This window comes from Semicossyphus pulcher, unplaced genomic scaffold (genome assembly GCF_022749685.1).
Source record: "Semicossyphus pulcher isolate SPU_LCO1_2020_fin unplaced genomic scaffold, fSemPul1.0.p SCAF_8, whole genome shotgun sequence".
Classification (NCBI taxonomy): Eukaryota; Metazoa; Chordata; class Actinopteri; order Labriformes; family Labridae; genus Semicossyphus; species Semicossyphus pulcher.
Genome location: NW_027211759.1, coordinates 4499582 through 4525660, shown reverse-complemented (window position 1 = coordinate 4525660; position 26079 = coordinate 4499582). Strand labels below are relative to the sequence as shown.

The 26079-nt window shown below is 43.5% G+C and overlaps 1 protein-coding gene across 3 annotated transcripts in view; it reads right to left on the bottom strand.

Annotated features, from left to right (window-relative positions):
- plekha7a (pleckstrin homology domain containing, family A member 7a) overlaps nt 1-26079 on the bottom strand; it is a 165900-nt gene that overhangs the window by 93184 nt on the left and 46637 nt on the right. The gene's annotated exons all lie outside the window — the stretch shown is intronic.

The following is a 26079-nucleotide window of genomic DNA, read 5'->3' as shown; positions in this document are numbered from 1 at the left end:
GATTAGATCACTGAAGAAGTCGGTTTTAGATTCTGAGATATTAAGAGACAAAAAAACAGAACAATCCAGAGTTGCTCACATGATGCAGCTTTGAAGCAAATATTAAAACGTGTGGGGGAAATGAGACATAATCAGGAGTTCTCAAAATGCACTTATATACGACAGTATATATCAACATCAGATTGTCCATAAACACTCAGAAGGTGTTTTCAGATTTGACGACTTCTTTATGACGGATTTATTTCAGTGTGAACCTGAGACACTTCTATCTACAGCTGACACTGAATGCATCATAATCATTCAGCAAACAAAATCATATGAAGCCATTTGTTTCATTATATTTAGTATTTTCTAGATGTTTTGTTTACAAGACACACGTCCGGTGTGCAGAGGCTCAGTCCTCGGCGCAGCAGCCCGGGGTTCCACTCTGACCCTCGGCCCTGTACTGCATGTCATCCCCCCTCTCTCTACCCATGTTTCCAAATCTATGAACTGTCCTATAAAGTAAAGGCAAAGGCCATAAACATACAGTAAAATCTGGAATATTAGTCACACCAGAATATAAGACACAGTCTGTTTCTGGAGGTATCCCAGGAGGGAAAAAATGTTTTCTGTAGCTGTTTATGAATAAAAACGAGTTATTTTAACACTATTTCTATTTATTTCTATTTGAAACACATTCAAAAGAAATATATCTGTTGTCACATCCAGTTGCAGCCTGCTAGCCTCAGCTGCTCAGCCTACAGTAACAGTGATTGTTGTGAGGACGGCGGCTGCACTGACGATCACGGCTGCGCATGTCCGTGACTAGGCTTTAGCTGGATTGTAGCGCCAAGGTCTAACCTTTCTACACTGGTATACAGGACGCAGCCCACTTTTTAGATGAAGTAAAATGTATTAAAAGTCTTATACAGCTAATTTCACAGTATGTATCGGCATACTATGCAATCTGATTCATGTCTCAGTCAGTATAAACATGTGGTGAAAGAGAGTGTCCATAAACACTCAGAAGGTTTCAGATTTGATTCTTTATGATTCATTTCAGTTTCATCCTAAAACACGTCTATCACAGACTGATCATGTTCATCACATTAAGGCCATTTGTTTCATCGTATCATGACTCTCTCTCTCTCTCTCTCTCTCTCTCTCTCTCTCTCTCTCTCTCTCTCTCTCTCTCTCTCTCTCTCTCTCTCTCTCTCTCTCTCTCTCTCTCTCTCTCTCTCTCTCTCTCTCTCTCTCTCTCTCTCTCTCTCTCTCTCTCTCTCTCTGCCCATATTTCCGGCTCTATTAGACTGTCCATTCAAAAAAAGGCAAAGGCCAAATACATAATCTATTAAAAATGTATTAATTAATTGAAACAAACAATAATAATAAGTCCTGGAATATAAAGAAAATCAGAAACTGTTTTCTAACTATCAGGCTTCAGAAATCTTTTCCACCTGAACACAAGAGTTCTCCAACATCCAGCTCATTCATGTGACATCAAACATACTTGGTTCACCAGCAAATATCACCCATTCACACACACACATTCACACACTGACGGCAGAGGCTGCTATGTAAAGTGTCCAACAGCCCGTCAGTCATCATACTCACACGCTGATGGCTGTGCCACCAGGAGCAATGTGGGGTTCAGAGTGTTGCCCAATGACACGGAAGGAGCTTGGGCCAACCTGCCATTGAGAGAGACGACCGACTCCACCGAGCCGTAGCTGCTGCATTCATAACCTCATGATAATCATTTTCCCTTTGCAATAAAGTTAAAGCAGAGCATCCTCGAACACAAACATCTGTGCTTTGATGAGAGTCAGAAGTGTCAGATAAAGAGCGCGGACAGCTCTCATCCCTGTGCGCCTGTCATAACACTCGTCTCACAACATAAACACTTCAGTGCATCACTTTCTGTCCACAGCCCACAGAACGGCACGAGGACCGCAGAAGGCCTTTAAAACAACAACACTAATGCAACTCCAACGCATCAGCCAGTCCTGGCACGATACGTGTTTTTATGCTGCTGCTTCGCAAACATCACTGATGTGCGGAGACAGTGTAGGTTTGTGTTGGGGGGATTTACTGCATCATAAACCTTTAACATATGCTAAACCCTTTTCTGGCAGGTGTTACCGTGTCAGTTCGACTCCCCTCAACAGTAGATCACGCTGTGGATGAGCTCCGAGCGGCTGGAAAACAAAGTGTTTCAAACAACACAACCACAACAGTTTGAATATTCTGAAAAATACCAGAGGATTGTTTTCCACTTGTTCTTTGAATCGGAAAATGATCAGAATTCATTATTAAAAACTTTGCAACCTGCCGCGGCTGAGCGAGCGTGGGGCAGGCAGCGCTCATTATTTTCAATTGGAAATGTTAACAAGCCGCTTTAATTCTCAGCACATGGCTGCAGCTGGCTGCTGCTGCCGGATACGTCTGAAATCTGAAATGTGACTGCAGCGTCTCTGCAGAGGTTTTCATTCTGTTTATTTACTGCGGCTTCACACAGTCACTGTCGCTCAGGTGTCGTTCAAGCTACAGAGACGAACAAACTCATCTGCTAAGCTTCGTTTGAAGCGCTTTTCTGCTGCGGTTTTTGCACATTTCTGTATCTTGTCGACGTTGTTTTCATGGTGAACAGATGTTTCTGTTGTCCTCTGCTCTGAGTTACTGGCTGATTGATGCTGCTGCATAAAGATGGCTGCAGTAAACACGCAACTATTTTGCCCCACTACCTGTGTGGCTAAAGGGAGGCTGGTGCTGGTCTGCTTTGACGGAAATATCGTAACAACATTGTTTGTAGGCTTTTGTCGTCCCCAGAGGATGAATCCTGTCGACTTGTAAATCCCTGACATCGTGTTTAATAAAATGTTTTAAGCACCTTTTTACGGACTCAAATCGAGTAAAGAAAATCATTATTCCACCAAATAAACTGTAAAAAGTTCTGAGATTCCTTTTCATTTAGCAGCATCATAAGATGTATTATTGGATTTGTAGACGTTTTCTGCACCCGCTGCAAAACTAATGACATCGTTATTCAGCTTAACTTCAGGTAAAGTTACAAGGTAAGCAATGACAGTAAATATTGTAAATATTATACCTGCTAAATATCATATTGTGATTGTTATTGCAAGCACGTTAGCATTTACCTTAAAGGTGTGGTATTATGCTAAATAGCATAATTTACAGTTTAAAAAAAAACTCTGGTGCTCTGTGAAGGCCCTCATACAGCCACTGCCTGAAACAACTCTGTCCCTTTAAGAAACCCTGCCCCTACAAGCCCACTTTATTCTGATTGGCCAGCTCTACGAAGCCTGCTGAAGCTGCACTTTGTGACGTCACAAAGTGCAGCATGTAGAAAAAACGTTCACAGCAGCCTGCAGACTGAGCTCAGGAGCCTGGGGATTACTCCGACATACTTTGACCTACAGATCTGAAACTTCACCCACGTTTAGTCTGAACATCCAACATTGTAACATTATATATATATATATATATATATATATATATATATATGTGTCTTAAAATGTGAAACAGCATAACACCCCCTCTTTAAAGCACTACTGCATTGTGCCATGTACAGAATATTAGGTGTGGGAATTGCAACTCTCAACATCAGACTCGTTAGGCCTCTGCAAGTCACACTGTTAGTGATACAGTGTGCATTTACACTCACCAACCACTTCATTAGGTTCACATGTAAACTGAAATGTGTGTCTCTAACAATCTGCCCCCTCTGACACACTAACAACACCTCTAATTATAATGCATCCAGTTCAACTCCGTTCCAGCTACAACCTTAAAAATATAGATGTAGTTAAATTAATATCTTCATGACATCGTTAGACCAAACTGAACATGTGTCATATCTGTAAGGGCAGAATTAATGTCAGAGATGCGGCTCACATTACATCCTATTACGCTGCATTGCCAGTGAGTGCAGTGTATGTCTGCACCACAGTCAGGAGGGCTCCCTCATTGCACTCTCAGAATAAACCCATCTCTGAATGATCCAAACCACTCGCAGGAGCATTTCCTGACAGCTCCTCGGAAATCAGATCCCTGCTTGTTCGACACTTGTCCACATTCAAATCAGCTGTGACGTTTTGGCCCGCCGCCTCAGCGCCTGACTGACTCTAATTATAGCCCCTCTTGAATGGGCTGAGGAGCAGAGTGCCTATTAAATATCTTATTGCGGAGATAATGAAAATATTTTGCATTAGCATAAACGGGACCGGCAGTGGAATGAAGCCCTGTGATTGGGATGAGCATGCAGGAGAGTGAATAATGCTTAGGCTCATTACGAAAGTGCCTGCACTGCCTAAATATTAGCCTTCACACCGCAGTTTGTGCCTTCGCAGCAAATAAGACTCATTGTGAGTGTATTAGGAAGCGGCCTGAGAGAGGGAGGATTTTGGGAGGCTATTTAGGGGGCAGAGAATGTGCTGCAAAAGAAGCAATTTTATGGATTTCATGCTTCTGCAAGAGTCACACATCCTCTCTGTTATTGAACAATATGTTCATCAGTTACTGGACGATAATGAGGATAGAAAAGCAGCAGAGTGCAAGAACGTAGGACTTAAGTGCAAAGCTAATCAGCATAGTAACAAGGTATCCATCCAGTGGCTGCTCTTTAGCTGGGGCGAGGCGACGTGGGCGTAGGTCAACATCAAGAGTGAAGAAAATGTGTCACTGGTGTAACACAAGCTGCTGTTGTGATCCTCAGAGCTGCAGAAATTCTGCCTACATATGCAGAGATGTGATGCTGGATTGTTCCCTGTTGATCAGCCTCAGACGAGCTCTGCTGCAGCAGGCTGGGGACTGTAATGATTGCAATATAATTTAATTACACTTAAACTTGACAATCAATGGTAAGGACAAACAAGTCGTATTCTTGTTTCCTGCTTCAATTAAAAGACAATCATGTTTCCTCCTGTAAGAAAATAAATCTCTACAGCCACGCTAGCAGCTCTGTGAAGCTGTGTGTATGCATAGTGGTGCTTTGAGCTACATGCTAATGCCAGCATGCTAATATGCCCCCAGTGAACATACAGTCTCAACTGTATTGTCTCACATATACGAAGCTGTATAGAAGAAGTCGACGTAGCATTTTGGCTTCAAAAGTGAAGAGCCTTAAACCCGTGTTAATGTCCAGCAGGGGGCGACTCCACTGAAGTTGATGAGACAATGACCCTACTTCTTACTTGATTTATTACCTAAGTAAACATTCTCCTAATGAGTTGATGTTCATTAGAAAGGCTTAAAAAGAAACATCCGTCCACTTTCTATACCGCTCACCTCCCTCGCAACCCTCAGTAGGCAGTTGCGAGGGGGCAGGAGCCAACCCAGCTGTCATACAGCGAGAGGCACCACACATGCACTGGGGGAACATGCAAACTCCACACAGAAATGCCACTTCGTCCAAACGTGTGAGGCCGAGCAGCCTGAGTTCAAATATAAAACGTAAAATTAGTTCATGTTTTATGTTCCAGTGCTAATTTCTTTAACACTGCATGGCCCCATTTTGAGTAGAACAAACAATAGTTTCATAAGTTTTCCATGTTACAGGACGATACTGAGAATTTTTACTTGCCATTTTGATGTTGCTAGAAAAAAAGGCAAGACAAATACGACAAGCCACGACAAGCTATCGAACACAGTCCATTTAATTCAAAACCACCTCGTGATGGTTCTTGAAGAAACAACAGATCACGTCAGGCATGCAAATCATCTCTGCGCACCGTGAACGAAATTTAGAGACAAATCATCACATGAATTTAGAATGATTTGTCTTTGATATGCTAGTTGTGCAAAAGAAAAGGTCAGGGTATTAAAAAAGGTCACGAGGATTCATCGTCTTCGCACCGTGAATATCTGCACAAACTTCCATAAAGGGGACCAGCTGACTGACATCAGGATCCGTGCAGAAGAGCCACTAAGTGCTAGCCCTGCTCGCAATATACTGCAGCCTTCAAAAGCATGGTTAATACTGTATATTCACATATTTATAAGTGGTAGTGGTTTGTTGTTTGTTTGCTTTTCTTTAATTGGATCAGTACGTATAATTAGTATGTATGTAGAGGATGCATGGATGAGAGGGGGGACAAGGGGATAATGTTCTTACAGCTTCTTATTGTAATACCGGGACAAGCATGACTAAGAACTGCTCTTTAATCCTTTTAATTCTTTGACAGGACGACTTATCACCGGCACAGAGAAGGATTTAAGAACAAGAGAGGAGAGAATGAGACTGACAAATAGAATATTTCCAACATTACCTTTGTTAACTCTGAAGAACAGTTATCTGATCACTCTGCAGAGCTGAACTGTGACTAACAGCTTGTTAAGGACAGAATCTGTCGAGCACACAGACATCCATCCTCCTAACAGTGTGACAGCAGAGCGACAGGTAGCAGTCGTTCTGCTGCGGATGTACAATATCTCCTTCCAACATCTCTTATCCTGTCTGTCCTGACAACGTGTGGACATGGGAGAATTCCTCTCTTCAAACAAACTCGCTGGCTCAGAGTAAACAGAGCAGGAGCGCTGGAGCTGAATGTAAATATGCCGACAACATCAGAAAACGCTACTGTAGATAATACAAGTGGCGCTACAATACAAGGGAAGCTACTGTAGACATTACAAGTGAAGCTGCTGTAGATGATGCAAGTGAGGCTGCTGTAGATGATGCAAGAGAAGCTGCTGTGGATGATGCAAGAGAAGCTGCCGTAGAAGATGCAAGTGAAGCTGCTGTAGATGATGCAAGTGAGGCTGCTGTAGATGATGCAAGAGAAGCTGCTGTAGATGATTCAAGTTAAGCTGCCGTAGACGATGCAAGTGAAGCTGCCATAGACGATGCAAGAGAAGCTGCTGGAGATGATGCAAGTGAAGCTGCCGTAGACGATGCAAGTGAAGCTGCCATAGACGATGCAAGAGAAGCTGCTGGAGATGATGCAAGTGAAGCTGCCGTAGACGATGCAAGTTAAGCTGCCGTAGACGATGCAAGAGAAGCTGCTGGAGACGATGCAAGTGAAGCTGCCGTAGACGATGCAAGTTAAGCTGCCGTTGACGATGCAAGAGAAGCTGCCGTAGAAGATGCAAGTGAAGCTGCCGTAGACGATGCAAGTGAAGCTGCCATAGATGATGCAAGAGAAGCTGCCGTAGATGATGCAAGAGAAGCTGCTGGAGATGATGCAAGTGAAGCTGCCGTGGACGATGCAAGTGAAGCTGCTATAGACGATGCAAGAGAAGCTGCTGGAGATGATGCAAGTGAAGCTGCCGTAGACGATGCAAGTGAAGCTGCTGTAGATGATGCAAGTGAAGCTGCCATAGATGATGCAAGAGAAGCTGCCATAGACGATGCAAGAGAAGCTGCTGGAGATGATGCAAGTGAAGCTGCCGTAGACGATGCAAGTGAAGCTGCTGTAGATGATGCAAGTGAAGCTGCTGTAGATGATGCAAGTGAAGCTGCTGTAGATGATGCAAGTGAAGCTGCCGTAGATGATGCAAGAGAAGCTGCCGTGGACGATGCAAGAGAAGCTGCCGTAGATGATGCAAGAGAAGCTGCTGTAGATGATGCAAGAGAAGCTGCTGTAGATGATGCAAGAGAAGCTGCCGTAGATGATGCAAGAGAAGCTGCCGTAGATGATGCAAGAGAAGCTGCTGTAGATGATGCAAGAGAAGCTGCTGTAGATGATGCAAGAGAAGCTGCTGTAGATGATGCAAGAGAAGCTGCTGGAGATGATGCAAGTTAAGCTGCCGTAGATGATGCAAGAGAAGCTGCCGTAGATGATGCAAGAGAAGCTGCTGTGGACGATGCAAGAGAAGCTGCTGGAGACGATGCAAGAGAAGCTGCCGTAGACGATGCAAGTGAAGCTGCCGTAGATGATGCAAGTGAAGCTGCTGGAGATGATGCAAGTGAAGCTGCTGTAGACGATGCAAGAGAAGCTGCCGTAGACGATGCAAGTGAAGCATTGGAGAAGACGGCCCACATCTGATAACTGGCTAACATCCTACAAATAATACTCCCAGTGAGACGTGTATTCGGACGAGCCAGAAAGATTAAGTTTGACAAACTGAAATTTAATGGTAAACAAATGAATAATTCAGTTTTGATATTTAATTTATGATAGGATAAACAACGAGGTCTGAAACAAGGATGTAAAATTAAACATTTGTGGAAAATATTCTCACTGTGTTAAGTTTTATTACTGGTCAAAAGGGAAAACCAAGCAGAACTGTGCGGGGAAGAGTTCTTAGAGAAGTCAGTTCTGAACAAACGATATGAAAACGTTTTTACTTCTAAAGAGGTGAACATTCGTGCTCTGGCAAAAACAAATAAACCCAGAGGAGCCAAGAATCATGGACGGTCTGAACATGTATTTCAAGGGCAACTGAACAAAGGTTAAATCTGTTGGTTTGGACTGTATAAGGGAGTGGAAAGCTTTTAAGTGGGCCTTCAGGTAACATTAATACATTTAGCCTTTTTTTTGCTGTGCCATGCCAGCCTCAAAAAGCATTGCTGGGTGAACAACAAGAAAACAGACCATCTACTGTGTGATCACGGTGACACAATGAAAACTTAGATTTGTCTTTAAAAAAATAATTGAATCTAAATCCCCTAATTCCCAAAAAACGTTGTGTTACAGAAGCAGTGAAGTGAAGAATACAGGAAGCTGTGTTACCAGTTTAAGTAGTAGTGTTACTGTTTTCTGAATATAAAAGCTTTTAACTCTCTTACTGATAAAGTAGTGTAGTATTTCTCACATTAGCTACAATTATCAGGCATTTCTGAAGCCTTTAGCGCAGCAGAGCTTCCTGCTGAGGTCTGAAATAAACCTGATAATGATGCCACTTCCACACATGGATGTGTACGTACAGCCAACAGAGGTACTGAGGTACTGGCGTTTGTGTCAAGACTAACTTAAAGTGGGGGTATTATGCTAATTTCAAGCATTATATTTTACTCTGTGATACCTGTGGAGTAGCTTAGCATAATTTACAGTTAAAACATTTTTTCTCACACTTGAGATACTTGAGGGGAAATTCTATTTTTTCACTCTGTTAGTACAAACATGCTACACACACAAAGGCCCGACACGTATGCACAAGCAGGAACCAATGGACACGCTTTAGAGGAGAGATGCCAGAGTTAAGGGGCTGCACATGGTCCCTTTAAGAAACCCCGCCCCTACAACCCCACTCTCTTCCGATTGGCCAGCTCTCTGAAGCCTGTGACGTCACAAAGTGCAGTGTGTAGAAAAAACAGTGTGAAACCTGGCGTTCACAGCAGCCTGCAGACTGAGCGGAGAAGCCTACAGATTTGAAACTTCTCCCACGTGTAGTCTGGACATCCAACATTGTAACATTATATATACGTGTCTTAAAATGTGAAACAGCCTAATACTCCCTCTTTAAATAGATAAACAGATACAGCACATGCCAAAGTAAAGATGTAGAGAAAATAGCTACCAATGGAAAAGTTGAAAAGGTTCAATTACTCTGATAACGTCAGTAGTTCTTAACATTGACCAACAAGGGTACAACAAAACAAAGGTATGGTATATTCTACAATAATAGCACTGACTGAGCGTCGGTGTAGTGAAGATTCATCTAAGTTTGTTTTTCTCTCCTTTTTACTTCATAAAAATTGCTGCAATAAAACTAGTTTTGTTGGAGTGTCTCAGTTCGTTTTCTGACCAAATCTCTCTCCATATTTCCTGTCCCGCTCCTCGCTATTAACTATCAGATAAAGGCAAAGTGCCACAGATAAAGTCGACTATAAACTGTCCAAAGTATCGCCAAGGTTTTACGGTTCTAATCTTGAAATAGAAACTTGTGTTCGCTCCGCTGGTCTTGAAGAGGAGCCGGACATCTATCCTCTAAAACCACAATAATTAAATCTCTCGTGCCACATGAGTCACTGCCGTTGCCCTTCGTTTTGTGGTGATCATATTTTCATTGATTCCAGGAAAATCAACCTCTGTGCCCCTTAAAAGCAACGTATAAGGCTATTTATAGAGCGTCGGGCTGGGCTTGGCAGGCTAAGCGATACACAACAGCCATGACTCCAGCTCGTGACCTTTCTTGTTCCATCATACCTCCTGTTTCCTCTCCATCACAAACAGAATTTCACCACTTATGCTCTCTCCCACGCCTTTTACTGTGTTTTCTCTCCTTCTCCTCCCACTCTCGACTTTAAAGTCTGTTTTTCTCTTTCTCGTGGACCGGGTCGGAGCCAGCTGAATTTTTTTTTACACCATCTCCTTCCTTTTAACTTTTACGAAACACATTTGGTTTGAATTCAGCTCGGTATTTTAGACTAACTGCTGCCGTTTATTTTATCTTTATCACCTTTTATATCTTTATGATGCTGTCCCAGCTCATTTCTCATCGCAGCAGCTGCAGCCTCACTCCTCCCCGTCTCCTGGACGGCGCTCTGCAGACACACGCACGGGTTATTAAGCGGCCCTGACAGTTAATTGCAGCTCCATCAAGTAGCAGGATTGGGATTCTTCAGCTCTGATGAGCCGTTCTGTCTTGATTGTGGCTGTATTTTGGGAGGGGCTGGGGGCAGAGGGATGGTGGGGCTAGATTGTGGTGTAATGGAGATGTCCATCACAGCCAATCAGAAACCGCAGACAGAGCGGCGTCCACCTCTGTTGCTACTGGTGATGCCACAAGGCAGAGGCAAACTATCCTCCTGCCCTCAAGAGACTGCGCCGGGACATTTTGTTGCTATAGCAACATGGAGATGGGGCCATCTTTGGCTTTAAATAAGCTCACACTCTGGTCCTGTGCAATAAATATTGCCAAACAGCGGTGGGATTTTCGTAGTAGGATTTTGCAGAAGAAGAAGATTAAAGTGTTTACAGCAAACAACACCTCTTGTGAAAGTGTGTGTGTGTGTGTGTGTGTGTGTGTGTGACAGAACAGCAGATTTGAGCCGGACAGCGAGGAGGGACTCTGCATGGAGGACGACAGCCTGGCATGCTAATGGAAGACAAGTCTCGGCTGCATTCACATTCAAAACACCTCACAGCGTCCTGCCGGGCCCGTCTCAGAGAGGGGAAGGGATTTGGTGTGTGTGTGTGTGTATGAATGTGTGTAAGAATGTGTGAGATTTTGTGTGTGTGTTTGGGAATCAATGGGAGTTGAGTCAAAGCCAACAAGAAAGAAAGAACGAACAAAAGAAGATTGCAAACTGAATAATTAACAAAGCGGAGAATAAACAGAATGCTGGATGTGTGACGACAGGATGTTTGTAAAAGAGAAGAAGAGTTGTACATGAGCAGGTGAGGACTCAGGGCGAGCTCCAATGGCACAGTTTGAGAGGTTGTGGTATATGCAATGATCACGGTAATGATATATATATATTAGTAGTGGTAATTGTTCTGTAAAGATAGTTTAAATAACTCATCCTTCTTAATTAAATTTGTTTAATCTCTCTTTTATTTGGACCTTCAGCACAGACGCCTGCCTGACACGACACAGCACTTAAAGACTTAAAACAATCATTTCCTCACTAAGTCCTACAGGTGTTAAGGTTAACAGGTGCGATGCCTCCTCCTCCACGTCAGCCGAAATCACGTTACCTTATGAGGCAGGTGGGTTCACGAGATCACACAATGGACACTGTGCTGCCAAAACTCTACTGTTGGACACATTTCTATTGTAGCACAGTCAATAACATCCTATCACCAAACCATAGTTTATAAATGATGACAAATACACAATATATGTAATCTGTAGGCCTCCATGCTGACAACGTAATAACCCTGACTGAAGGTCTGAGCGAGGATATTTGTTGCCTGTTGGTGGTGTTTTTCCAGTTTCACCCAATCACTGTATATATAGATGGACGACGCGTCTCCATCTGCTCTCATTGAACCAAATTGATGCCAAAACAGCCCCTGTGATAGGCGCTGCCATCTTGCGATGGTGACGTCATTTAGAGCCAGAGTCTGCGCAGTAGAGATCGGCGGGTGGAGCCGCCGTAGCCACTTCCGCTAACCCAAACACACACTTAACTTACTGAAAAAACAGCACGGAAGGATCCCGCACGGCGGCGTGTTTAACAGCAGAACAGCTTCTTGTGTTGGTCAGAGGTTAACGTTCACAACTATGGAACGTTCAATGACTGTAGTGATTGTTTTAGTTACGTTTCCTCTCACCGTTCGTCCTCTACTCTGCTAATCCGGAACTGATCGGCTGCAGAAGCCAATCATCATTTTGACAGCATCAAATAACTCATTAAAATTAAACTTGTCAGAAAAATGAACACCTGGACATAAATCAGCATGATAAGAACTAACTATAATGGCAGAAACCATGTTTGAGAAAATGTGTATTTTGATTTTATAGTTTGACTCATGTCCCATCTGTTAACATGGAGGAGGCGGGCTTTATGACATATACTGCAGCCAGTCAGCAGGGGGCGATAGAGAGGGTTTGGCTTCACTTTGAGGGAGCTGTCATGTCGTCCATCTTTTTTTTTCAGTCTGTGGTTTCATCACAGACAATAAACCGTTAGCTTAGCTTGGGCACTAATAAAATATCTGTGTTGTGTTCGAGGCTCTGTGCAAACTTCTCTGAGTGCAGAGGAGTTCTGTGGCAAACAGATCGAGTGTACACACAGGAACAGAACTTGCTGCAGTGATGCTGGCGTGCTGTGTGTAGACAGAGAGTAAGGTCAACATAACTCCCCAACAATCCTGTGAATAACAGTGGGAGGAAAGGAAGCAGGAGAAAGCAACGGAATTGGAAATCTTACAATATAAGTGAACAATTGTAGATGACTGAGTTCCAGCGTAGCAAGCAGGGCTGTGAGAAATGTACATGAAGTTCTGCACACTGAGAATGGTAGTGTGTTTAAGTGTATAGCCCCGAGCTTTTAGTCAGCTCAAGATTTACTGAAGACAAAGAAGATAAAGCCTCACTCATCTGTCTTGAGTTAAAGGCTACAACCCAAATTTAACCTTCAGATAATCCCAGACGAACACCCCTCTATAAATATAAACCATCGTAAATTAAACACGTTAATCCACAAGTCATGTTTCAAACCTCACCGAAGGAAAACGAGTTTAGCAATTCATACTTTCATCAGTGTTTGCATCCGGCCACGACTGCAACATTTATCACTTCACTGGAACTCGGCTTCAAAGATGCGAACACTTCCTCCGCCACCAGGGACACGAGGATCTGCAGCAGCATTTATTACCCGAGAAGCAAACAAGCCTATAAACTATAAAAAGTTTGAGAACACAGCAGAGAATGAGGACAATAAAACATATTATCTCCTTGTTTTGACTCTCCAGTTGCAAATGTGCTCCTTTTTTAATTTCCAGGCTTCAGTCTGTGTTTGAAACTACTGCTGATGGCATATAAAATGCAGCCCATGGAGCACTGCGGGAAAACTCAGGTACACACTTTATGTCTCATTAGGAGCGTGAGAGAGGAATCCGACAGTCTGCCCACTGACACTGAGGAGAATCACTCCAGTCCCGCTCCGGCCCACGCTTCCCTCGCTGGGTCCACCCGAGACCGACGCGAGACAGACTTTCTTCTTGTTTGGAGTTGCAAACGTGGGAAGTGAAAAACATGCAATGGAAATGTGTTTGGGTCGTCCCATTTGTCCCACTTAACAGTTTTCCTCCACAGCAGATAGTTTTCTGCACTTAGCGCCTCGCAGCCGAGCCAAACATACTACAGCGGACTTCACAAAGTCACACAGAAAAGTGTTACTAAGACGAGACTTTAATTTATGAATATTTTGATTGGACCCAATGATACCCAGTGTAGAGTTGCCTAAAAACACGAGGCGTGACACTGGACCACATATTGCTGTAACTATTCTAGCTACTGTCTGATTAACCCCAGTAAGCACTAGTTTCCAGGAGTAAAGCTTTGTTAAACCCCCTTAATGCTACATGCTTTATGCTAACACTATTGTGAAGTTATGTTCTGGGAGCGTTTTGCTTACTGTGTTCGGGGAATTCTGCTCTTAAGGTTCACGTGGGGAAAGAAGCTTTGCTGATTTGATAACAGATATTAGGAAACGTGTCCTGGAGTTCATCCAAGGACTGAGGTCAACGCTCTGAGGACGGAATTACGGGAAGCATTGGGCCTACTCCGAGTAGCACTGGTATGCCAAAGTGTGCGTGTGTGTGTATTGTGAGATACTGACAATGTGTACCGGGTAACTAGGCAACGACACATGAAAGCACGTTCTATGTTTGTCCAGGTTTTTTGCATTAAACTCATTCGAATCTGCAAGTCGTCGTTTTTGTATTTTTCTTCGACTGATCTCCAAAATGATTCCACCTCAACACAAACAACAGACAGACAATTGTTGTTTCTTAATTCAGGGGCTGCATCCTTCGAAGGACGCGTTCTACGGAGGACGAGTCACTCGTAGCCTGCGTAGACGCTAGAGCCGAACTGAAATGAGACGGTCTGGTCTACGGAGGATTTCCTGTTTGCGTCACCGGCTGTTCCCGCCCTTAACCTTGCATCACCAAACACGGCTCCTGTTGCCTAGCAACAGGTAGCTAGCGGGCTAACAAGCAATCATTACTAAAGTCACGTAACTTAACCTATTAATTTAAAGATAGTTTTGTTTTTTTAACATTTGTATCTCTAGCTGATAGATTGCTGATTGAAAAACTTTTACATTTAAAGTGTGTCCTCTGCCGTTTAAGAGTCCGCCATCTTGTTTCAGTTGCCGTGCAATGGATCTTTGGATACGCTGGGCGCGAAGGATGCACCTGATGGATCCTTCGTGGCCCAGGAAAAGGACACATTTGACATCTGAAGGAGCCTTCGAAATGTTTCAGCCTTAGACGCAATCAGCCGTCAAATACGTCCTTTGAAAGGATGCAGCCCCTGAATTGGGACACAGCTGAACTAGCTCCAGCTTAAGACCCATATTCTTTAAGAGGTTTATAAAAGACCCACACAAAGCTAGCAGGAAAGGACAATATCATACTTCAATCTTTTATGTAGTCAGAAAAATGAGTCCAAAAGAATTATGTTATGTTGCTTCCTGATGAAATCTGGAAGCTGCAAACGGTTGGTTAACACTTATCTGCCAAGAAATAGCTCCAACATGTAACTCCCCCACAACCACAATCTAACAACTGTTTCCTTTTGCTTCCAGTTTTTATGCTAACTCGGCTAAACACATCCTCACTCCAGCTCAGTACATCAGACAGGAGACTGATATCAATCTCGTCATGCTGGTTTCAAAAAGAGAAACTTGTTATTCAAATGCAAACACGACGATGGTGGCTGAGCTGAAACTATTGATTGAACAGCTCTGCGGATGTCAGAATAGCAACAACTTCAAAAATGATCTTTAAAGTAAAGAAATGTCATCAAACTGACCAGTGAGAGTTTATCTCAGTAATCTGAGTCAATCTGCATCAAAAATTAATCAACAGTTGTGCAAAAACGAGGCTGCAGGCAGGTCTGAAAACGTCTGACATAACAGGGTCTCTTTAAGGTCATATTACATAAATATAAACATGATCAGACTGCTACTGAATCTTCGGTAATGCGAACAATTTCCTCTCGTGCCTGACACCGTTACAGAGTTAATACTTCATCTGTTGAATGATATAGGACGGATATGGTGCATGATCTTGCATGAGTTTCTTTCATGCACAGCCTCTTCATGCATGTACAGTGCATTCTTTGACTACACACAAAGCTGTCTCAGATTAGGCGGGGATTAGAGCTGTGCAGCCTACACGGACCGGGCCAGCTGGGGCCGAATGTGAGACCTGAGAGGCTGGCAGGCTCAAAGGGTTTCAGTGACAAACAGATGGAGAATGGGGAGCGGGCTGATATCAGAAACATCCAGAGAGTGGAACTTCTGCAGACGCCATCATTAAGAGACCACCGCAAAAATATGTTTCCTCTGGTTCTTCTATTATATATAAAGAAAATTTCGGGGATCCAAATAAAATATTCACATTTAGGTCTTTTATTAGCAGAAAATGACGACGGGTTAAGGTCCCGATCAAAGCTGCGCGCTGCTTTTCTGTTGCATCGTGTTTTTCAACTCGAGTGCCTCAAGTTGAAAAACTTCAACTCAAAGCAGAAAAGTGCCCGACATCATGGGCCTTTGTTTCTCATTGTCCAATGGGATGAATGGAGAGGCTGGCCTTCTGTGGGGTGACGACAACGAGTGATCGCCGTGATCTTTCCTCTTTCTGAGGGTCTCGTACCCACACGGATCTCTGCTTCCCCGTGTTTAATGTATTTGGGAACAGCTTCTCTCCCTCCATCAAAGCCAGAGCAAGCGCCCTCCGCCTGTCCATTTTTTACCGAGATTATAACTGATGCTAAAACGCGCTCTGTCTGATCGGGCCGGAAGATAACCAAAAGATGCAAAAAAGACATCAAATAATGCAAAGAAAACAAGTTCAAACAACAGAATACAAATGTTTTAACTCAGGAAGAGTTCAGAACCAGTATTTGGTGGAATAACTTGGTTTTAAATCACAGCTTTCATGCATCTCTGCATGCTCTCCTCCAGTCTGTCTCTTGGAGCAGCTCGGCTTTGTTAACATCCGTCTTCCTCTTGATCACATTCAGGAAGTTTTCGATGGCGTTCACATCTGGATTGGGCTGACCGTGACATGTAGAGCGAGACGCTGATTTAAAGATTAAATCTCGAAGATTTCAGTTTCCCCCTCCCTGGCGCCTCTAATGGCGATAAACGGTAATTGCATGAGTACACTTCCCAATTTAACCACACGTCCACAGTTGGCTTTCTTATGGATGTAACTCTTTATTTTCCTTGCTGACGGTCGCTTTCCTTTTAGATGTTCACTTCTTGTTGAAGTTGTATCTGTAGTCATCCATCTTTTCTTTGTTTGTTCAGCCATAGTAGATTACTGTTTACTCGCAACACTTGCAGAGAGCGGAAAAGCAGCCGCTTAGCTCCGCCTACCCTCTCTGGCAGACCAACCACTGCTGGCTGATGGAAAATGCGTCACTAACTGGGCGCCGCTTGTGATTTTTTCCACTAAAGACGCACCATAGGCTCAATCACCATTGTGATACCTCATTCAGTGATAGATTGTGACATTTATTTAAATGAAAATCTTTGACATTATCACTTGAAAATGTCTCTTATTTCTTTATGGAGCTGTGTATTTAAAAAAAACAGGAACAACAGCAGAGTTCAGGCCTGGTGTGTTTATTGTAGATTTTTAAATGTTATCTAACTTTCTTACTTTGCCTACAGAGTGCATCAAGGGCAGTCAGAGTCTGCAAAAGTTAAGTTTATCACAGTGTCTTAGAACTCCAAACTCTCGGCCATAGAAGCAAAGAGCACGCCAAGATATATTCCTCTCTGGCAGTAAATGTAGTGATGTGTATCCAGAGCTGCAACAATTCTGTGAACACATGTACAAACACCTTCGCTCGCTCTTGAAAATATAAGTGACTCTGATTCTCTCCTACCCACCGAGGCCGGAGCCCAAACTGAAACCAGCACTTCCCCAACAAGTGCTCAGCGTCTCTGCTCCGCTCAGATTCAGCCAGAAATCAACCGAGCTGGAGTCTTTGAAGTCAGCAGCCTTCAAGTCGTGCTGCAGGCTACGGTCTGTCCATCTGTACCGGCAGTTTGGCTCTAATGAAGCCACATCCAGCACGATTTCAGGAGCAATTTGACATCATGGCAGATATATCCTGGTCTCATCTCCTTCTGCAAACTGCCCGTGTTCATGGCTGCCTTCTGTTCTCGCAGACCTGATTGTCTCAATCTCCGCCGCAGCATTCATCCTACAGCTGATGAAACAAATTAAAAAAACACACATTAAACTAAACCTTAATGGCTCTTCAGGCGGGGATGAGCAGCCAAACCTTCAGTGAACTCTCAAGGTCCCTGCTACCTAAAGAGAAAACAACTTCATCCTCATTATTGAGGCAGGTTGGGATGAGGACAGATGTGGAATTTAAAGGAGGCTGACATTTGGAGATGGTGTCTAATCGAAGAATGTGAAATGAGCCTGAAAGGTTGGCCATCATACTAATTTAGCATCCAGGCCGGGCAGAATATACTGTAGATAAAGTGAGTTAATCTGGCTAATGAGGACGGGGAAATCGCCTACAATAGAGCAATGTCAGCAATGTCTGTTAGACTTTAATGTGAAGTGTGAGTTTACATTGTTCCCTATAGGACAAGACAGTTCTATTGCTCTGTGAGTGTATTAAAAACGCTTGTTTATTGTTTGCAGACAAACAAAGCTGTCACTGACACGATGACACTTTTCTTTGCTTTACATATTACTTTGTTAATATTACTTATTGAAAAGTTTTCTGCAAATAAACCAATAAATCCTGATCAACAGACGGTCGGAGACTCTGAGCTGCGGCGCTCGCGGGCTTGCGTTCCTCCTGCCGCTACACATACCGGCCCTGTTCGCCATCTTTCTCTGAGTCTTTTTACTTTCCCTCTCACTCTCTCTTGCAGCGTTCATTTAGGCAGCTATTTTAGATTTAGGCTTCAGATGAAAATGTTTAGTTTTAGTCACATTTGCTTTTACCTTTTATAGTTTAAGTCTAGTTTAAATGACGCGTAAAACGCCCCTTTCTCTGTGAGCGTGCACAGCACCTGAAGCAGAAAGCCTGAGTTAACAGAGAGAGTTCATAACCACCTTTGATAACCCGTTATCTCAAGCGGGTTACCCAGGTGCAGGGATGTATTGCTTGTATTTTGGCAGGTTAGACGCACAGTGGGGGAAAATATGCATTTTCAATGTTCCACAGGACCACCAACATTTTAGTCCCGTCTCATCTCGTTAACGAAAACAAAACATTTGTGTCTTCAGAGTTTTTATTATCAGCAATCTATTTTTAGCTCGTCAACATCTCGTCTTCCTCATGGAAAAAAGGTGATGGACGAACATTTTTCCTCATTATTTTTGTTAACGAAAAAGAAAAGTGTCTCACTGCTGCATCCCCTGATGAAACCTGACAGCATTCAGGTCCGACTGTTTTCTCCGTGCCCCCACAGCGACCTGTAAATGTGGTGTGTGGCGTTTGAGTAAAGGGGGAAAAAAAACGCGCTTCACTGCTGATACTGGACCTTTTATTTTTTAATTTTCACATTTTATTTCAGTTTCTATGAATCTATTGAACCTGGGTTTTAAAGTAAGAATCTCGAAGATGTTCATGTAAATAAATGTCTGTTAAGTTTCTATCTATCACTGAATGATGTAACACATGGTGATTGAGCCTATGGCCCACTGATGAAAGCTGTGCATTTGCAGTATTACAGACTGGGTGTCTGGTGCGACATTTGTGGAAAAAATCACAAGCGGCACCCAGTTAGTGACGCGTTTTCCATCAGCCAGCAGTGGTTGGTCTGCCAGAGAGGGTAGGCGGAGCTAAGCGGCTGCTTTTCCGCTCTCTGCAAGTGTTGCGAGTAAACAGTAATCTACTATGGCTGAACAAACAAAGAAAAGATGGATGACTACAGATACAACTTCAACAAGAAGTGAAAATCCAAAGAAAAAGAAACAAACTCGACGCTCAGATGAAGCAAACAGTCTGAGAAGAAAAGTGCCCGTTAGCCTGGAAAATCAAGAGTTACAACCGGAGCCAACCGTGGACGTCACACATGCAGCACTGTCTGGATATCTGGGAAGTTTGCTCCCGCAATTACCGTTTATCACCACAGGAGCCGCCAAAGGGAACAAAACTGAGACCTTTGAGATTCTTACTTTAAGTCAGCAAACTGTGGGTCTCAGATATTTAGAAAAAAGAAATAAAGAAGCGGTGATGACGGTCACTGGGTCCATCTGCGGTTGGCGTCACATAGCGGTACTGTAGTCATGCAGTTACCGTCACAGCCCAACAATAAACAGACCTGTCTTCAGTAAAAACAGAATGATCATATCCTCCTTTTATAACTCCAGTGGAAGACAAACAATACTTTGTATCATAACACACTAATGTGATCCCCCTGTTGTCTCTCTTCTTCTTGAGCTGGTTGTTGAAATGTTGGTTTCCTGTTAACATTAGAAACCAGGATTTTTCCTTCCCTGTGGTTTCTGATTGTTGTGAAAACAGACTGTACTCAAAGTTAACCCACACTCACCACATCACCACTCTCACAGACAAACCACAGCGTCAAAGAAACCACAGCCCTGTCAGCTCTATCGCTCTGCAGTGCAGTCCCACCCGAGAACGCTGCTGTGACAGCCCAGCACTTTGTGACATAAGGCCGCCCTCCCCGAGACTGACTGGAAGGGAATTCGTTTTGTCAAAGTGTCAGCTGCATCAAACATCCAGCCGCAGCAGTGTGTCAACACTCAGGAGGAAGAGGGGACAGCTACAGAGGCTGAGTGGCAGATTCTCCAGCAGGCTCCAGAGATAAACTGCCGGGTCAGATGCTTGGACTGAACTGTGCCCTTTTCTGAAACACAATAGGCATTGAAACGCGGGTGCTTAATCAACTTTTGGACATATTTAATCAAATTTTGTAGCAGCTAAGATTTGTTTTCTTGTTTCCTGGTACAGGCAGGCGGGGGCAGGGCCCATTTCCCTCCTTTTATGTCCAAAAATAATCCATGCTCCAACCCTCGATTGTCTTATACTCAGTTTATGCCGTTTGGTAATGTGAAGTTGGCAGACTCTCGAACGCCTGGCTGCACAATGCGAACATTGATACCGCTTCAGGCTCGGTGTTTGGTTGTTTTCTTATTAAAATCTACGCTTCTTTTGCCCAGATTGTTCTGTGCAAGGGAGTCTTAGTCAAACGCTCCCATAAATCCAACAGTACAGTGGCTTGTAGTAAAGAGCAGCTGCATTTAGATGTTAATACTCGGTGGGAACGAGAAGAAGCTGAACTGTGAGAAAGCCGATGGTTCTACAAATTATTAGGAGCATTAATTTAACTTCAAAAGGTATTTTAGGAAACTGTCAGGGGCATCTTCCCCTTAAGTGTCTGCTAATTTTTTGCCTCTGGACATAAGCAGAACTCCCTTTGCTACTTTGAACCTCTTACACCATTACAGTGTCGCTGCTGTTACAGTAATTACCTACGACGCTCTCCTCACAGTTATTCCTGCCCAGCCTTCCAAAGAAGTGAAGCACTAAATACTCTCATCTTTATTCCAGCCAGGAATCCTGCTACGCAAATGTATTTTATGACCTAAACTAAAGATGACAGGGATCGCACCGCTGTAATACATTTTGTTCTTGCTCAGTTTAATTTGTCACACATAATATTCAGTCCACGTTTAGAGATCAGCAGGCAGCCTCGCACACTTCGCCAACTAAATATTTGAGAGAGGCTGAGGTGGTGCTTCTTTAAAACTGGTTAATTATGAGCTGTTGGAATTAACATTTTGAAATGTTCGTCTTTGTGCGTAATTCTAGGAACATGCATGGCAGAGCACTCTTTAACTTCTATCTTTAAAGTTGAGGTGAAATGAAAAATGTCATTTTAATCCTTTTACATCACATCCCCGGTAATATTGTGCATTTATTTAACAATATAGGCCAAAAAAAAACACAGAAAATCCATTTCTTCGTATTCTTATATCAAAATCTGATCATTTTTTCTTCCGGTAAAACTAAATTTCACGCGTGCTTACGTAAGTTAGCACCAAACAATTTCAACCAATCAATCTGCAACATTTAGCCGCAGAGCACCAAGAACGCTCGGTCAGTTAGCTAGCTACTGCGCTGTGGAGAACGTCTGTCTACGCCCACTTCTCAACGATCAAATCAAATCCCTCTAATGATATGTCCCGCCTGCACATCCTGTTTCACTCGGAAATACGTCACGATACGGAAGCTAGGTACTCTCGAAATGCCGTTTCAGCTCGACTGTAAGAGGACCACTTTGATTTTTAACCTGCAGACTTATAGGACGCTTTTGGGAAGTAAGGACATGTTAAAGAAGCAAGCATCCCCTTACAGATAGCAACGTAAGAATATGTGTGTGAGTATTCTTGTACTTCTATCTTTGTGAGGACCAATTCGATTTTTAACCGCAGAATGAGGACATTTTTGCAAAGTGGGTCCATTGAAGGTTTAGACATACATTTAAGGTACAGGTTTCAACTCTGGGGGGGTCAGGCTTTTACTTTTGATTGTTAAGGTCAGAGTAAGAAGCTACGTCAACAAGAGCCCTCACAAAGGGAGCAGTGTAAGTACGTGTGTGTGTTCTTGTACATCTATCTTTGAGAGGACCAATTTCATTTATCAACCTGCAGAATGAGGACATTTTGGCAAAGTGGGGACTTTTAAGGTCCAGGTTTGGTTAGGGTAAGTGTTGGGATTAGGCTTTTACTTTTGATTGTAAAAGTCAGAGGGAGCGCACAATGTCAACAAGAGTCCTCACAAAGATAGAAGCACAAGTATGTGTGTGTGTTTGTCTAAGTGTGTGGGGATGAGACGCAAGCCTTCAGACAATCTGCTCCATTCACCCCCTGCAGGGTCACCAGCCCAAATCCATTTACATCCCTGATCCGTTGTGGGGCTGACAGACCTGCACGCACACACACACACACACACACACACTCAGAGTACAGTACAGAGAAAGCAGGTTACGTGCACACAGGTAGACACACCTCTGAGCTGTCTGGATTACTCTGCACATGCAGTGTTGTGAGTTTGAATCTGTGGCGTGACCTTTGGCCCTCTCATCACTGTCTTTTTTTATGGTTCTGTCCGATGAGTCACATCCGCAAACGCGCCTAAATAAAACGCTACACGAATAAACAGTTTGTTATGTTGCTCAATTAAAATCATTGATCAAGTTTGTTCAGCAAATCATAGGACACAGTAGATATTCCCGATAAGAGAGCATGTCGCGTGACCACTCCCCCCCCCCCCCCCCACACACACACACACAAACACACACACAAACACACACACACACACACTCACACTCACACAATCAATGCTGTGAGCACGCAGGCCCTCATTAAGCTTTCACGCTCACCTCAAGCCTCCGTGGTTGACTGACGCTGCGGGCTTATGCTGGATTAGCGGACCAAACAACGGACTGCGTCTCAGGACATCCTCTAACAGAGAGCGAACACTTTGTCATTTGAATGTAAACGCACTGGATTAAGCGGAGGAAGGAGGGGCGGAGTCTTGCGGTGTCAATAATGTGCCTGTTGACAGGTGAGAGAATCATTAACTAGAGCGTCCTGGGGATCTCTGAACTTTTACTGAGTGCACAGTTTGGGCGTCACCTCGCAGCCACCTCGTCTCTCTCTCTAATGCAAAGTAATACAGTTTGAATTTGTTATTAAAAAGCACACAAAGGAGCAGCAGTTTGACAGCTTCGCAAGAGACTCATAAAAAATAGAACATTTTATTATTTTATTAAAGTGACAAGTGCGATATTGAAACCTCATCACCTCTTCGTCAGAGAAAAAAGGATTCAATTTCAGGGCTGTCCTCCTCCTCGGATCCTTTAAAATGTTCCCTTAACGCCTTAACTGGAAACTGAAAAAGTATTTGCCCTTATTTGTCAGAGCGATGTCGGTGTTTAATTTAATATTAGTCTCAGCAGTCACTCTCCCAGTATGGAGAAGATGGGCCTTAATCTCTATTTATAGATTCTACATAGAAATGTAGACTCTGTAGGCAGGGACGTGGATTTCCGGGAAGGCAAGTGTTCTGTTTTGAACTACGCTTGAAGTCCGAGTAATATTGACCAGTCACGTATCAGCAGGCTGCAGCGTATCAGCATTAACGATTTAGCTTCTTATTAATCTCTACAAACAGACATCTGCATGCTAACAGCTAACAATCCACTCTAGATCTAAAATTCCCTTGACGCTGTGTCACGAAAGCCGCTAAGCGTTCAGATTTCCCTCGAATGCATCAGATCGATCCGACCTCCGTTCAACAAACGAGCATTTTAAACGTTTTCTCCTCTTGAGGACGGACCTGACAAAGCTTGAATTCTTACTTCTTACAAATCTGCATCATGATGTTGAAATGTCGGTGAAGTTAGACCCGTTAGCAACCAGTAAATCACAAGTTTCTCTTTCTGTAACAATGCAGCGGAAAAGGAAGTCGATTATCGCTTACGTTCACCTGTGATCCCAGAGGCCATATCGTCTCAGACTACAGCCGCTGGGATCTGAGGTTGAACGGGCCTGATTAACAGTAAAACAAGATGTTTACTGTTTCTTTAGCAAACACAAAGAAGAGAAGTAAAACTCTTAGTTAATATTCCATCTCCTGCAGCTATTCACTTTGTTTCTGCTGCATATTAAGCATGTCAAACATTGAATTTGTTATGCAGCAAACAGTCAAATTTGCCTCCAATCCAGGAGATGATTGGGCTACAGGTGGAGCATTCACAGGGTGAGTCAGAGCACTTCACCATAAGAGACCAGAGTGGGAGTGAATAGCGATGGTTAGCTTGTTTTGGAGCTCAGGGCAATTTCCTGGATTCCTGTTCACACTCTCTCTCTCTGTCATGAGCTCGCTGATCTGACAGGTCATTGACCTGCCCAGTGGTCTGAGCTATGACTCACTCATCAGCTAAATCCCTCTCCCCTCGGGCACAGACCACCCTCACTGATGTTGCCGCTGCTGCTGCTGGTGCACCAACACATATTTACATAAAGCATATGCACAACAACTGAGCTCACGTACGCGCCAGCACAAAAGTACACTTAGCATGTTGTATGTTTGCACTTTATCACGCTGTTCAGTTTTAAACTCCGTCCTCGTTACGCTGAGCCACACGGGGGTTTGATAGATAACTGGTGGTGAATCAGTATTCTGGTGGTTCAGCTCCAGCACTCTTTAGAGGTTAGAGACTATTACAGTATCCGACAGAAAAAGAGGCGTAGGCAGGGGTCCGCGCTCCCCTCAGGGAATGAGGATTGATGGTGTTCATTTGAGACTGGGTCACATCTGAAACCTTGTGATAAATGTAATGATGTCACTACAGCTGGGGGTGGAGGGGGGGCAGGGACATAATGGGAGAGGAACCGTCAACTCTTATGTAATCTGCTTTAATCCAGTGTTTTTAGAGAACAGACTATAATCATGTGTTCCAGCGAAATGCAGCTAATAAGCAAAACATCAGGACTGTGGGAGGGTTTTTGGGTTACACGATAACAGCTCAGTGCTTAACAGGGGTGGAGACTAACAAGGTAAATTTACCTGAGTATTATTTATTACTTTTACTCCACTACATTTGTATGAATGTTCTCGTTACTCGCTACTTCCGCTCTGAAGTCAGCTGATGACTTTTCTTTCCTTTTCTAAAATCCCAAAGATAATAAACTGTGTTTGTGTAGTTCTGCGTGTGGTTTGTCCAAGCGGTGTTGCCGTACCTGTACCTCGCTCATCTCCATGGTTGAATGTGGAGCAACTGAGAGCAACAGTTCATTTAGTGGTGGTAATGACGGCTACGGCAGAGAAGGATGACGATTGTCCACCTGAGCACCCATGGCCGAATCTTAAGCCCATGTTTAGAGATTTTAGTACTTCAGTATTTTTGTAGTGGAGACTGAATTTGTGTGCGAGTGTGTGCTCTGTTGTTTTGTGGATCTGTGTTTGAAGCAGGTGGAGCGTTCTGAATGGCTGAGGTTCGGAGAGTGTCGAGGGCAGCGGGATTGGTTGCCTGCACCCTTCTCAACTTTCAAAAAGGCCGTTGTCCTTCCAGACGCTGGAACAAACTCTGTCTCATCTCGGTGTTCCCAAATTGGTTAGATAATGAATTGATTGTGCTTTTATGTTTTTCGTTACACCCATATTTTTGTTTAAGAATTCCTCGAGCTAGAGAGGAACAGTAGGGGTGAACCGCCATTTTCTTTTGAATCATCTTTTTCTCCTGTTTTTGTTTAAGGTAGGGGAGTTAGGTTTAGAGATCGTATTTTGGTTTATTGGTCATATTTGACTTGTGGTGCCTACATGCAGTCAGCCACTACTGTCACACTGACCAACATACCAGCATAGTCACTCACTTCTATTATTCTGTGCAGGCAAAACCTGTTTCCTGGCTCTGTTAAAAGAAGGCACCAAACACCCAACCTGACAAACCAGTTTGGTCACAACGTCTGCTTTGAAAAGACACCGTGGATTAGT